This window comes from Canis lupus, chromosome 27, assembly GCF_011100685.1.
Source record: "Canis lupus familiaris isolate Mischka breed German Shepherd chromosome 27, alternate assembly UU_Cfam_GSD_1.0, whole genome shotgun sequence".
Lineage (NCBI taxonomy): Eukaryota > Metazoa > Chordata > Mammalia > Carnivora > Canidae > Canis > Canis lupus.
In genome coordinates this window covers 41,423,942-41,439,540 of record NC_049248.1, presented here as the reverse complement: position 1 = coordinate 41,439,540, position 15,599 = coordinate 41,423,942, and the positions used below count along the sequence as shown (strand labels likewise).

General features: G+C 40.4%; 1 protein-coding gene and 1 non-coding gene across 3 annotated transcripts in view; one reads left to right on the top strand and one right to left on the bottom strand.

Moving 5' to 3' along the window:
• Positions 1 to 15,599, bottom strand: part of SPATS2 (spermatogenesis associated serine rich 2) — a 139,209-nt gene that overhangs the window by 101,187 nt on the left and 22,423 nt on the right. The gene's annotated exons all lie outside the window — the stretch shown is intronic.
• Positions 93 to 199, top strand: LOC119866477. The gene has a single exon (XR_005380226.1). It is a non-coding gene; the product is annotated as a U6 spliceosomal RNA (small nuclear RNA).

Genomic DNA, 15,599 nt, shown 5'->3' with positions numbered 1-15,599 from the left:
TAGCCTACCTGCACCTGGATCTGATTTAGGTGATAAGATCCTAGACCTCAAGCCTGAACCTGATGCTGTATTATTAGGTAAGACCCCTCCTAGTGCTCACTTTGGCAGCACATACACTAAACCTGGAATAATACAGAGCAGATTAGCAGGGCTCCTGCACAAGGATGACATACACATTCATGAAGTGTTCATATTTACACAAAACAAAACAAAAAAACTCTCTGAGAAGGGGTAAGTGGGGTGTGTTTTGCACTTGGGAGGAATGTAAATAATTTGTGGCCAGAACAACTGAAGTGGCTTTGAAATATGTCTGCATATTCTTGACACTCTTCCCAAAAAGAGGTGGAGTCTAATTCCCTTTCCTTTGAATATGGGTTGGCCTTAATGACTCACTTCTAATGAATAAAATGCAGTAGAAATGACACTGATTCTGAATTTAGGTCATAAAAGACAATACACCTCCCTTCTGGCTCTCTTATTCAGATCAAGTGCTTTTGGAACCCTAAGCCTCCATGTAAGAAGTCTGGCTACTATGAAGCTCCTATGCTGGGACTACAAAGAAATAGAGATAGTGATGTTCAAAGAGTTATTCAGCTCCTAGTTATTTGAACTTCACTGCTCAAGTGCCAGACATCTGAGTCTAGAAGGAAGCCTTTGAGAAAACACAAGGCCCATCAGACTACAAGTGTGTGAAAGAACTTATGCAAAAATCACTTCGATAAGCCTAGTCAATACGTAGAACCTTGAGAGTTTTACACCAAGTTGGAAATGGTTTTGTTCTTTGGCAACAGATAACTGCAACAGCATGCCTGGAGACCCCAGCCTGAAATGCTGAAAGGTCAAACTTAGCCTGCCTTGCTATATATACCAACCAAATGACATCAAACAACATCTTCAGCTCATCCAGCTCCTCCTCCTTTCCAGCATCCACTGAACTATTGGATTTGATCATGGTACAAGCTATTTTATGACTAACACATACACAATTAAAATGTGACAATTATGTTTCAAATTGCATGCCAATCTAGCTTTAAGTGTTATTTGAAATTACTTAAATTTACACACACGGTCCATGTTTCTTACTAGCATACTATTTCAGCTATTTTACAAGTATTTTTGAAATGATTGAGACTTGTAGTCATACTACCTTCTCTAAACATAACACTAACTTGTAGTGTCTTAAAATGTGGTTATACCTGCAACAGAACTAGAATAATCATCACCAGTATGTAATAACCACTATTTCTAAGGTCTCTTTGGCTTTTTAAAGTATGTATGTATGTATATATGTATGGAGCACAAGCATGGGGAAAGCAGAGGAAGGAGAGAGAATCTCAAGCAGACTCTGCGGTGAGCACAGAGTCTGACACAGGGCTCGATCTCATGACCCTGAGATTGTGACCTGATCCGAAATCAAGAGTCAGGGATGCGTGGATGCCTTAGCGGTTGAGCGTCTGCCTTTGACTCAGGGCGTGATCCTGGGGTCCGGGATCAAGTTCCACATCAGGCTTCGCACAAAGAGCATGCTTCTCCCTCTGCCTACATCTCTGCCTCTCTCTCTGTCCCTCATGAATAAATAAATAAAATCTTAAAAAAAAAAAAATCAAGAGTCAGACACTCAACCGATTGAGCCACTCAGATGCCCCAGGTCTTTTCATTTTTAAATGCTATGATCTAGGGGATCCCTGGGTGGCTCAGCGGTTTAGCGCCTGCCTTTGGCCCAGGGCACGATCCTGGAGTCCCAGGATCGAGTCCCATGTCGGGCTCCCGACATGGAGCCTGCTTCTCCCTCCTCCTGTGTCTCTGCCTCTCTCTCTCTCTATGTCTATCATAAATAAATCTTAAAATAAAATAAAATAAAATAAAATAAAATAAAATAAATAAATAAATAAATAAATAAATAAATAAATAAATAAATGCTATGATCTAAATTCAGAGAAAATAAATCACCTACATTTGAAAATACTTAAATTCAATGTGGTTTAGATCACTGGCAGGGAATTTAATGTTCACAGATTATAAACATGGTTAAGCTCATCTTCAACAGAGAAACTAAAAGAACTGATGAGCCAAGAACTAATTGGTCCCAGCAGAATGGAAGAAAATACTCTGGAACAGGAAGAGCAAGGAGGCCTGAGGTGAAGGTAGCTTACTCTGAAAACTCTCCATTGTAAAAGCATTCCCAACCAGACATTTTAAGGAAAAAAGCCTTAATCATCTATGCCACCAAATAACTTAAAACATCCTAAATTATTTAGCAGCAGTTTAATTAACCTTTTTCACTCTTTCCTAGACTGTCAAATGTTTGATTTTTTTTAGCAAGCAATCACTGGAAAGAGAAAAATCAAATATAATAATCAGTTTGAGAAGAAATTTTAAAGAATAAAAATGTGTTCTGCTTTAGATGTGATTCTTTTACTGAGTATTACATATACCCAAAGTTTGGGTAACTAAAAGGAAAGAGAAAGTCAGTGTGCAAAAGTCTCTTTAACCCACAATATGGCTGATTTTAAATATCAGCCTGGGTTCTGGGTTCTAATAGCATAGCTATTTAAAAGAAAAAGGTTCTTTCTTACTCACAGGGCAAAAGTTTAGGCCCTTTACAAATCTTGAAATAAATAAAGGTCACTTCCCACAGAGAATCCATAACTACTTCACTCTTCCTTCCTCATGTAAGTCTCAGTCTTTCAATAAAACTGACTTTGAGTGTCAGAAAAACACTAAACTTACTGAACTTAGTCACACTGAAGAATGAATATAGAAGAGCCCCCAACCTTCTCATGAGACTAAAGACTGTAAACAGAGTAGAAAACATTCTGGATTCCCCTCCAAAAAAAAAAAAAAATTCCTTTTAAGCTTTACATAAAAAAAAATGTGCCTTTCTACTTACCACCATTATCTCCCAGTACCTAGTACAGTGATAAACACAATAGTGACTATCAAAATTGTACATAAATGAATCAATATTTTGCCTTTATCTCCCATATAAGAAATTTGCATTCTAGTTCCATTCTACCAGTAACGAGCTACACAACCCTGGGGAAAGTACTTGCTCTCTCAAGCTTTACATTCCAATATACAACATAAAATGAGATGAGGTAGAGTCTGTGGAGGAGGATTAGACACTAAGTCTCATGAGGGCAACAACTCTTATTCAATACCTCTGCAACCCAGTCTAATAAAGTGGCTATGGTGCATTCAAATGTATACTGAATGAAGTTTCTTCCAGCCCTGATTTCATAATTCTTTATTATTTGCTTAAATTATATTTGTTTTCTAAGCAGACAGTATACAGTCGAACATAGTCTATACTTAGCTCAACTAAACAGTAAAGGCCTTTTAAAACTAGAATACTTCTTTTTTTTATTCATAGAGACACAGAGAGAGAGAGAGGCAGAGACAGACAGGCACAGGGAGAAGTAGGCTCCATGCAGGGAGCCCAACGTGGGACTCAATCTCGGGTCTCCAGGATCACACTCCGGGCTGTAGGCGGTGCTAAACCGCTGTGCCACCAGGGCTGCCCAAAACTAGAATACTTCTTATGGGACTGCTGGGTGGCTCAGTGGTTGAGCATCTGCCTTTGGCTCAGGGTGTGATCCCAGGTCCCGGGATCGAGTCCCACATCAGGCTCCCTGCGAGGAGTCTGCTTCTCCCTCTGCCTTGTGTCTCTGCCTCTCTATGTCTCACATGAATAAATAAAAAATCTTAAATAAAACTAGAATATTTCTAAAATCTTCTCCACCCCTCCACATGGGTGATTTGCATGACTAACATTATTTATTCCTTAGATTTAGTTTTGTTTTGTTTTTGTTTTTTTTTAGATTTAGTTTTTAAAAGGTAAGATTTGGGGGGTACCTGGGTGGCTCAGTCAGTTAAGCATCCAATTCTTGATTTCATTTCAGGTCATAATCTCAGGGCTGTGAGATCAAGCCTCATGTCCTGCTCCATGCTAGACAGGGAACCTGTTTATGATTCATTCTCTCTCTCTCTCTCTCAAAAAAAAAAAAAATTAAAAATAAATAAAACAAAAAGGTTAAGATTTGGACAAAGACAGGATGCCAGAAGCAATACAATTTTCCAAATTCTTCTGATCTGGGTTTTGCAGTTTAGTTTTACTGTGCTACTTAAAAACACTTTTAGAAGTACCTAGAATACTCAGGCTAATCCACTTACAACCCAAAAGTGTACTCCAAACTCAAACACAATGTATTATTATCTATTCTATATGTCCACCTTTCACATAAGTGATTGAAAACTGTACACATTTATTTAGGTTCATATTTTTCACAGCATGCAACCAACAACTACTACCAATTTATTATTTAGAGTTCTTTCTGTAACACCATGTAAAAGCTAATTTTTAAAAGGATCTTGTGCCTTTGGAACACTATCATCTCCAATTTAGGTGTAGCCCTCAAAAAGTTGGCCCATCTCTGCTATCAAGTAGTAATGCCTGCAATAAATTCAAGAATTTCAGCTTAAATAAGTTATTATGGTTAACATATTCCCAAATTATCCTAATTATTAAAATCTAGTAACAACTTTTGAAATATTAACCCATATCCTCACTAGCAATTTACAATTTGGACCCTGCCACTCAGCATTTACTTTCTGTTCCTTCAATCACCTACTATGTGCCAGATATTGTTCTAGCCCAAAGGTCAGCAAAAAAAATTTTTCAATAAAGGGCCAGGCAGCAAATATTGTAGGCTTTACAGCCTATGGTCTAAAGCCTTACAGTCTCTGTCACAATACTCAACTCTGCTGTTGGGAGTGTGAAAGCAGCCACAGACAATACACTAATGTATGAGCATGGCTGTGTTCTAATTCAAGTTTATTTACATTTTTGGCTTACCAGTCCCTATTCTATACTATGGGGAGACAGTAGTGAAACATACTTTTTAAATTAAAGTTAAGGGCACCTGGGTGGCTCAGTCAGTTGAGCATCTGCCTTCAGTTCAGGTGGTGATCCTGGGGACCTGGGATGGAGCCTCAAAAGGCTGAGTCCCTGCCCAGTGGGGAGTCTGCTTCTCCCTCTCCTTCTGCCCCTCCCCCTGCCCATGCTCTCTCACTCTATCTCAAATAAATAAAATCTTTTTAAAAAATTAAAGTCAGGGCAGCCCCGGTGGCGCAGCGGTTTAGCGCCGCCTGCAGCCCAGGGCATGATTCTGGAGACCCTGGATCGAGTCCCGCATCGGGCTCTCTGCGTGGAGCTTGCTTCTCCCTCTGCCTGTGTCTCTGCCTCTCTCTCTCATGAATAAATAAATAAAATCTTAAAAAAAAAATTAAAGTCAAAATTAGTTAATTAATTACACATCCCTATGCACACAGCCTATCACATGCTGATAAATGCTATGGAGAAAAATAAAGCAGGGTAAAGGAGTTAAAGAGAGCCATGACCTCACCAATATGGTGACATTTGAGCCTTACACCTAAAAAAAGAAAGAGGAAAAGCCATGCTATCAACACAGGAAATGCATTTCAGGGAGAGATAACAGGAAGTATAAAGGCTTCAAAGAAGGAACAGCCTGGCACCTTAGAAAAACAGCAAAGATATCACTGTGACTGAAGGGACATGAGCAGAGGAAACAGTCATAGGTAATTAGGCCAGAGAAGTAAACTGAGAACAGACTCTACAGTCTTTTAGGCCACTGTCAGAACTTTGTCTTTTACTGTGAGATGAAAAGCCACTGGAAGGTTTTGAGCAAAGGAGTGACAATCTAATTTGACTTTTTTAGAGAATCATTCTGGATGTCTGTTGAGAACAGACTGTATAGAGACAGGGGCAGAAGCTGGGGAATCAGTCAGAAGGCTAATGTAAGAATCCAGGAAAGAGGGACACCTGGGTGGCTCGGTGGTTGAGCTTCTGCCTTCGGCTCAGGGCATGATCCCGGGGTCCCAGGATCAGTCCTGCATCGGGCTTCCTGCATGAAGCCTGCTTCTCCCTCTGCCTATGTCTCTGCCTCTGTGTCTTTCATGAATAAATAAAATCTTTTAAAAAAGAGAGAGAGAATGGCAGTTTGAATCTTGGTGGTAGCAGCAGAAATGGGGATCGAATTCAATATTCTGAAAGTAAAACATGATCAGATGTGAGAGGTTACAAAGACAGAGGCATCAGGGATGATTCCTACGTTTTAGGCTTGGGTAACTGGAAGGAGAGTCTTTCTATCCTGATAAGGGAATGGCTGAGGGAAGAAGTGTGGGGGAAACATTAAGTGTGCGATGCATATTAGACATCCATGTAGAGATGTTAAGTAGGCAATGGGGTATACAAGTTTGAGGTTAATATACTTTTACATCTTGACTATTCCCAGTATGTTCAATTTCTCCAACAGGTACAAAATCCTTAAGAACAAAAATACCTCACTTTTCACTGTACTCACAAGTATTATCCTCAAGACTATCTGCTCCTACTTTATACACAGTTCTAATAAGATTTCTAGGTTCTTAATCTATAAAAGGCAGAGCAGCAAATTTAAAGGAGGGGGGAGGCAGCTATTACAGCTGACAAAGGAATAGATATTACAAAAAGCTGACAAAAACTAGAAGTATCTAGCATTCTGAGATATTTACTACAGGAACAAACAGCTGTACATAAATGTCACTAGTCAGTAGTCCCCGAAGGCCTTTTGTTATAGCACAAAATATTTCAAATTATCTTTAGTTACATTTAATGAAATCAATTTTTCAATGGCAACATACTTTTTAAAAATATTGCTATTATAAATAGAAGAAATGGTGGGGCACCTGGCTGGATCAGTCAGAGAAGCATGTGATTCTTGATCTTGGGGACAGGAATTCAAGTCCCAGGCTGGTATAGAGAGTACTTAAATAAATAAATAAACTTTAAAAAAAAGCTTAAAAAAAAAAAAAAAGAGTTAACATCAATTATTTGAAATTTTTATGTATGTGTTATTCTCACAGGATTTGTTGCAAGGGAAAAAATGAAATTACTTACATGACAGTCATTGAATAAATCTTTATTTTGGATTCACCCTGTGCTGGAAATGATAGATATAAGAAAAAAACAGCTGTCATTCAAGTTCAAGTCTTTTCTTGATGGAAATATAAGCAGCTAATTATAATACAATGTGATCAGTGGAATGAACAGACTTTGAATTAAGGTATCTGGGTTTGACTTTTCCCAGTATTCTTGGCTTACAGTTTGAACTGCTAACCATTCTTAACTTGCCAGCCATTCAAAAACAGGTAGCAGGCCACGGCTGACCTATGAGCAGTAGTTTGCCATCCCTGGTGTACAGGAATATTGGGGATAAATATGGTGATCAGAACAGATGATTCCATTTCTTATTTCCTGGGTAAGACAAGGTTTAGAAGTTGGAGAGACACAGATAGTCCAGCTGTAGCTGCTGGACATGTAACTCTCCTCCCTATTCTCCTCACTTAACTAACTGCAGCTCATCTTTCAGGTCTCCATTTCCATGTCACTCACTCCAGAACCTGTACTCGTCTCCTCCCTACTCTATCTGAGACAAAGCTGATGCTTTTACTATGGGCTTCCAAAGAACCCTCACTCTTCATATTAAAGCATTCACATTAAATTATAATTTCTTGTCTTTCCTGCTAGATTGTAAATCCACGTAAATGGGAACCTTTCTATATGCACAACATAATATCCTGAGCATCTAGCCCAGTGCCTAGCACATAGGAAGTGCTAATAAATATCCATTGAAATGAATCTAAGAATAGTTCAGTCTCCAATCCAGCAAGAGCATCCTGAAAGGAACCTGTTAAAAACACAGATTCTTCGAGCACCTGGGTAGTTTAGTTGGTTAAGTGGCCAACTCTTGATTTCAGTTTAGATCATGATCTTTAGGTTCCTGAGATCGAGCCCCACGACAGGCTCTGTGCTGACTGTGAAGCCTGCTTAAGATTCTCTCACTCTTTCTGTCCTTCCCACCCAGCCCCCTTCTTGCATGTGTGCCCATACATGTGCTCTCTCTCTCTCTTAAATAAATAAACAAAAACAAACAACACAGATCCTTCGGCAGGCTCCCTCCTTCCTCCTTCCGGACAGAACTTTACTCTCTCCTCCCAGGACACAGGTCAAACTCTTTCCCTCTCCTAACTCCGTTTCCTAGGCCAGATTTAAGAAATCTAAAGCTACCTCTCCCTGAAATCTCTTCCTTCCTTTCCCTTTCTAACCCTGATGGTGAGACGCCCTAATTTCTTATTATAATCTTGCTATCATTTCCCCCCAGCAAGCTAGTAACAACATTATTTACCAGTTTCTAGAATATTTAGGATATTTAAGAACAGGGTACTGAAAACATCTAGATGTTCTACTCTAAGTTTTCAGTAAGAAAGGGAAAAAAATAGAGGCAGGGCAGGTAAACAACAGGAAATTGTACAGGAAATTCTAGCTTTTGACCAGCTGCATTAACAGCTTCTTATTGCAGAGTACTTTGGCCCCAGGAGTAGAAAGCATATAATGGAGCTACAGCTCCTCTGCCTTTCCCCCAACCTCTACACCAGCACCAGCAGGAGAAGTGAAGGGATCTTTACTCTGGAGCTTCTTCCCACACCTCCATCCCTCATCTGGTTACACTATAATTTGCCTAAAACATCAAGACCATCTCATTATGATCTCTATCCCTCTTTATATCACTTACCACAAGAATCCCAGGATTTTGGGGTCATTCCAAATCCCTAAGCTCTCATCCCCAAATGGCTAAGTATATCCTCTTTCATAAACTGCTCCCCTCTCCTACTCCTCCTCAATTTCTGCTCCAATTGCAATCAAGTTGCTCTGAGGCCACTGTTCTCTCTACAATCCTGCCTATGGTTGCTCCTCTCCCACACTCCTTATACTATGATCCTGGGGCAAAAGAGGTAGGTATTTACATTGTCCCTCACCTCTGCTTCCAGATTATTCCCCTTTCTTCCTTCCTAAAAAGCTTCCTGGTCGGGGATCCCTGGGTGGCGCAGCGGTTTGGCGCCTGCCTTTGGCCCAGGGCGCGATCCAGAAGACCCAGGATCGAGTCCCACATCGGGCTCCTGGTGCATGGAGCCTGCTTCTCCCTCTGCCTGTGTCTCTGCCTCTCTCTCTCTCTCTCTCTCTCTCTCTGTGACTATCATAAATAAATAAAAATTTTTAAAAAATTAAAAAAATTAAAAAAAAAAAAAAGCTTCCTGGTCAGGGCACCTGGGTGGCTCAGTTGGTTAAATGTCTGGCTTCGGCTCAGCTCCTGATCCCAGAGTCCTGGGATCGAGCTCCACATTGGGCTCCCTGCTCAGTAGAAAGCCTGTTTCTCTCTCCCTCTGTCCCCAACTCATGCTTGCTTGCTCTATTGCTCTCTCTCTCTCAAATAAACAAATAAAATCTTTAAAAAAAATAAAATAAAAAAAGCTTCCTGTAAGACGATGCCACCACCTTCAAACCCTTTGTTGCATTCATCTGGCTATGCCTAGTTCACTTCTCAAGCCTCCCAGATTTTGGTTCCTATCCCTCTGGCCTGTCATAATTCCAAGTGATTTAAATATTCACCCAGGTGGCTGTTTTGATACTTGGCCCTCTCAGTTCCTTGAACTCCTCATATGCAACAACCCTCCCTCTACTCTATTGTAGCTACTCACTCCCTCAGTCAATATCCTGTCCTAGAACAAGCCAACAACAGTAACTCCGAAATCTCTACTTCATCTGCACTCCACCCTCCAATCACCACTCCCTATCTTTTCAGGTTGTTCCCTCTAGCACTCCAACTCCAACAATACTTTGTCGCTATCAGGATTTACTAGCCATTGATTCCACTCGTCTCTCATGTCTTCATCTCCTGCCTTAGCTTAGAGTTCAAAGTCCATTATAGCTTAGATTGAGGTCCACTCTCTTACATGCACCTCAAGTGTCCTTCCCCTCCCTCACTTCATCATACTTGCCTGGCAGGCACACTCACCCTTATTAAATACAACTCCCTGTCAAACAACGAAACACTTTAGGACATTCAAGAGACAACTGGAAATTTGAAACTGCCAGGAAACTGGATATTAAGTAATTACTAAATTTTTTTGGTATAGTAATGGGGTTTTTTTTGCAAGCATCGATATCTCTTAAAAATATGAAATATTTATGCATAAAATATGATAACTAGAGTTGCTTCAAAATAATATGAAAGGGGGATGCCTGGGTGGCTCAGCAGTTAGGCGTCTGCCTTTGACTCACGGCATGATCCCAGAGTTCCGGGATTGAGACCCCACATCGAGCTTCCTGCATGGAGCCTGCTTCTCCCTCTGCCCATGTCTCTGCCTCTCTCTCTGTGTGTCTCTCATGAATAAATAAATAAAATATTTAATAATAATAATAATAATAATATGAAAAGGCAGACGTAGGTAGGTGTACAGATAAAACAAAACTGGCCACTAGTTAATATCTATTGAAGCTGTGTGATGGGGATGTCTGGGTGGCTCAGCGGTTGAGGCCTGCCTTCAGCCCAGGGCGTGATCCTAGAGACCGGGATCGAGACCCACATCAGGCTCCCTGCATGGAGCCTGCTTCTCCCTTTGCCTATGTCTCTGTCTCTGTCCCTCTCTCTCTGTGTCTCTCGTGAATAAATAAAATCTTAAAAAAAAAAAAAAAAAAAGCAGTGTGATGAGTACATGATGGCTCTATTTTGTGTATTTAAAATTTTCCCTAATAACATACCAAAAACAAAATATTTAAAAATAAAATAAATAAAAATAAAAACAAAAAATACCATTGTTTCACTACTCTGTGCCTATACCATGCAGCTAAAAGTGGCTCTGAAATGAAAAAAACAAAATCAAAAATACATACTCACACATCCATACCAAACAATCTCACTTAAAATTCACAATCACTAACTTCAAATTGTGTCTGAACTCAAAATGACAATCCTACGACTTTTGCCTTATCCATTCATTCTCCCACTTCCCTACAGGTCCATTTCATGTCATTTCCCTCTCTCCTCAAGCCATCAACACCTCCTCTCCATCTTCACTCCTGGCTGCTGACCTTCCTTCCATTTTCTTGCTGAAACAGGAAGCACTCACTACCACTGCCAACATCGGTCCCTGTTTGCCTTGTCTTCTCTGTTATTTACTGTTGATGAACTGACTGCTCCCGTCTAAGGTCAAGGTCTCCACTTGGATGCCAGATCCCAAGCTCATTCTCCTTTGCCCGGCCATTCCCCACTCCCACCTTCTCTATAGATCCTCTCCATCATCATTACATAACCACATTCTTATTTCTCCCATTTTATTTTTATATTTTTACTGAGGTATAATTGATACATAACATAGCTATTTCAAGTGTACAATTATCTCTCCCATTTTATTTTATTTTTTTTAATTTTTTTTTAAATTTTATTTATTTATGATAGGCACACAGTGAGAGAGATAGAGAGAGGCAGAGACACAGGCAGAGGGAGAAGCAGGCTCCATGCACCGGGAGCCTGACGTGGGATTCGATCCCGGGTCTCCAGGACCGCACCCTGGGCCAAAGGCAGGCGCTAAACTGCTGCGCTACCCAGGGATCCCTCTCTCCCATTTTAAAAGACAACTCTTTAACCCCAATTTCCCCTACAGCTTTTTCCCCTACAGTTTTATATCCACTTCCCTGCTCTCCATGACAGCAGAAACTCCTAGAAAAAGCTGTCTATGCTCACTATCTCCAAATTCCTTTCCTCCTCTTCTCTTTCAAAATCACTCCAAAGGGCTTTTATTTCCTGATTATTCCACCAAACCCTCTCGTGTCAAGATCAGCAACAATTTCCACATTGCTAAATCCAATGGTCAATGTTCAGTCTTCATCTTATTTATATATCTGCAACATCTGGCACACCATACATATTCTTATTTTGTCTAAACATTACCCTCTCCAGAATATCAGCTCAATGAGGTTAGGGACCCTTGTTTTATTCACAGTTACCTCTCTAGCACTGTGAAAAAAAAGTCTCTAGCACATGGTACCATATTCTACTGATTCTAAAATGCCTTTTCCCCCCACATTTTAACATCTCTGAAATCCAGATACAATTGATGACATCTTTCAATTGTCATATTTATTCAAAGCATTTATGACACTACTAACCCAAAACAACCTTTAATTAAAATCTCTGCTTGAATGTTTTGCACCACCTGAGTATCTAGTGTGAATTCAGACATAGAACCAATTCAAATCTCCAAGAAAGTTTATCCCCCTCCTACACAACAACAGGATTGAGACATGCCTTCTGTCACTTTCTGTGTGGTGGGCTTATTTCTCATTTACATTCTCATGTAGTTTCCCAGCTTTATGTGAGGCCTTGTAGAGACTACCCATCTTGGGCCTATTTCCTTTTCTTAGTAGTACATAAAATAGTGGTGCATCTTACTACTGATAGTACCAAAATAGTAATACAAGCATATTATTTACAGAAATAGAAACAAATACAAAAAAGTGTTAACTAAAAAAGCTAAAAGTGTCTCTTAGGAAAGTGAAATAAAAGAGAAAAGGAGTTTTTAAAGCAAATTTTACAGAACTATTTGATTCCATACACTACATACACATATAACTTTGATAAAAATGAATCTTAAAAACTAAATAAGGGAAAAAAAATTAGGGCAGCCCTGGTGACTTAGCAGTTTAGCGCCACCTTCAGCCCAGGGTGTGATCCTGGAGACCCGGGATCAGGTCCCACATCGGGCTCCCTGCATGGAGCCTGTTTCTCCCTCTGCCTGTCTCTGCCTCTCTCTCTCTGTTTGTGTCTCTCATGAATAAATAAATAAAATATTTAAAAAAAGAGAGAGAGGGATCCCTGGGTGGCGCAGCGGTTTGGCGCCTGCCTTTGGCTCAGGGCGCGATCCTGGAGACCCGGGATCGAATCCCACGTCGGGCTCCCGGTGCATGGAGCCTGCTTCTCCCTCTGCCTGTGTCTCTGCCTCTCTCTCTCTCTCTCTGTGACTATCATAAATAAAAAAAATTAAAAAAATAAAAAAATAAAAAAAATAAAAATAAAAGAAAGAGAGAGAGAGAAATGATCTTTGAGAAAAACAGGGGAGAGAGGAAAATATATGTGGACATGGGAAAAAGTGCAGGGTTCAGAAGGTAGGAAGCCCTTGAGTCTATCTAGCAAGAGCAAGGGCAGAATAAAGAGAAAGGACAAAAACAAAGGGAAGAACAGCTTTACAGGGAGGACTGGACATAAGGACGCTGAAATAGCCTAAGATTTAAAAAAAAAAAGGACCCTGGGTGGCTCAGCAGTTTAGCGCCTGCCTTTGGCCCAGGGTGCAATCCTGGAGTCCCAGGATTGAGTCCCACGTCCAGCTTCTTGCATGGAGCCTGCTTCTCCCTCTGCCCGTGTGTCTGCCTCTCTCTCTCTCTCTCTCTCTGTCTTTCATGAATGAATGAATGAATAAACAAATTAATTAATTAATTTTTATTTATTTATGATAGTCACAGAGAGAGAGGGAGAGAGAGAGAGAGAGAGGCAGAGACACAGGCAGAGGGAGAAACAGGCTCCATGCACTGGGAGCCCGACGTGGGATTTGATCTAGGGTCTCCCGGATCGCGCCCTGGGCCAAAGGCAGGCGCCAAACCGCTGCGCCACCCAGGGATCCCTAATTAATTAATTCTTTAAAAAAAAAAAGCCAAAATAGGCTGTTTAACTAAAATTGTAGAGAATGACACAGAAATAGACCTTTTCAAATGAGCTCCATATTACCCATATTACCTAATGTCCATCTCCATTTGGATATCCATTTATCATATCCATTTGAATATACAGTAGGATTCCATTTATTTAATATAGAGAAATGGGGCGCCTGGGTGATTCAGTCAGTTAAGCATCTGACTTCAGCTCAGGTCATGATCTCAGGGTTCTGGAATTGAGCCCCATGTTGAGGTCATTGCTCAGTGAGGAGTCTGCTTACTTCTCTTCTTCTGGTGCCCCTCCCCCTGTTCATGCTCATTCTCTTTTTCTCAAATAAATATAATCTTTAAAAAAAATATTTGGGGCACCTGGATCAGTCAGTAAAGCATCTGACTCTTTTTTTTTTTTTTAATTTATTTATTTATTTATGATAGTCACAGAGAGAGAGAGAGAGAGGCAGAGACACAGGCAGAGGGAGAAGCAGGCTCCATGCACCGGGAGCCCGATGTGGGATTCGATCCCGGGTCTCCAGGATCGCGCCCTGGGCCAAAGGCAGGCGCTAAACCGCTGCGCCACCCAGGGATCCCTTTTTTTTTTTTTTTTTTTTATTTATTTATTTATTTATTTAGCATCTGACTCTTGATTCCAGCTCAGGTCACGATCTCAGGGTTGTAAGATAGAGCCCTGTGTAGTGCTCTATGCTCAGTGGGGAGTCTACTTGGGATTCTCTCTCTCCCTCTCCCTCTGCCCCTCTTGTATGTGCTGTCTCTCAAATAAATCTTTAAAAATGTTTTAAAAATAAAATGTACAGCCACATAACCAAACACCTACAGAAAACTTAAAATAAACTAGTGCTATATTTATTAACAAGAAATAAATCTCAAAAACGATGCTGAGCAACAGAAACAAAGTGCCAAAAGATAAGCACAATATGATGCTGCATTTATAAAATTTAAATATTAAAATATTTTCCTTCTAAGAAGCCACAGATAAGACACATTATTATTTGACCACTAAGAAAAAAACTCCAGTTAAACTATCATCCATTATAAAAATACATCACAAATGCAAAAATTAAATGGAGAGTTGAGGAAATACACGTCTTAGAACCAATGAAATACTCTTCTGTATAGCTTGTGTACACATTTATAGTAAAAAATTTAAAAGCATTGTCACTAGATATGTTATAATGGCTACATCTGAGGAAAGAAAGAAGGCAACACAATTGCCATGTTTTCTGTAAAAAAAAAAAAAAAAAAAGTCTGGAACGTCTGGGTGGCTCAGTGATTGGGCATCTGACTTTGGCTCAGGTCATGATCTCAGGGCCCTGGGATCAAGTCCCACATCGGGCTCCCTGCAGGGAGCCTACTTCTCCTTCTATGTTTCTGCCTCTCTGTGTTCCTCATGAATAAATAATAAAATATTTTAAAAATAAAGAAAAATCTGGGGCACCTGGATGGCTCAGTTGGTTGAGCATCCTACTCTCGATCCAGCTCAGGTCTTGATCTCATGATCATGAATTCAAGCCCCACACTGGTCTCCACACTGGGCATAGAGCATACTTAAAAAAAAAAAAAATCTGATGCCCAAATTGTGGTCTTTAAATTTTACTTCCCAATAAAGAAATTAGGACTTCTTAGAGAAATGGCTGATTCCAGGTTTTTAGAAGGAAGTAAACAGGGAAACTGTGATATTTTCTTGTGCCTAAAAGCAAGAAAACTATCCAACAATGACTGGAGTCTTATTAAAAAAAACACAGGAGTCAACTTCAATGGGTCCCACTATGCTAAGATAGAACATTGTAAACAGCAATAAGAATAATGTCTATAGGGATCCCTGGGTGGCGCAGTGGTTTAGCGCCTGCCTTTGGCCCAGGGCACGATCCTGGAGACCTGGGATCGAATCCCACGTCGGGCTCCCGGTGCATGGAGCCTGCTTCTCCCTCTGCCTGTGTCTCTGCCTCTCTCTCTCTCTCTCTCTTTGTGTGCGTGA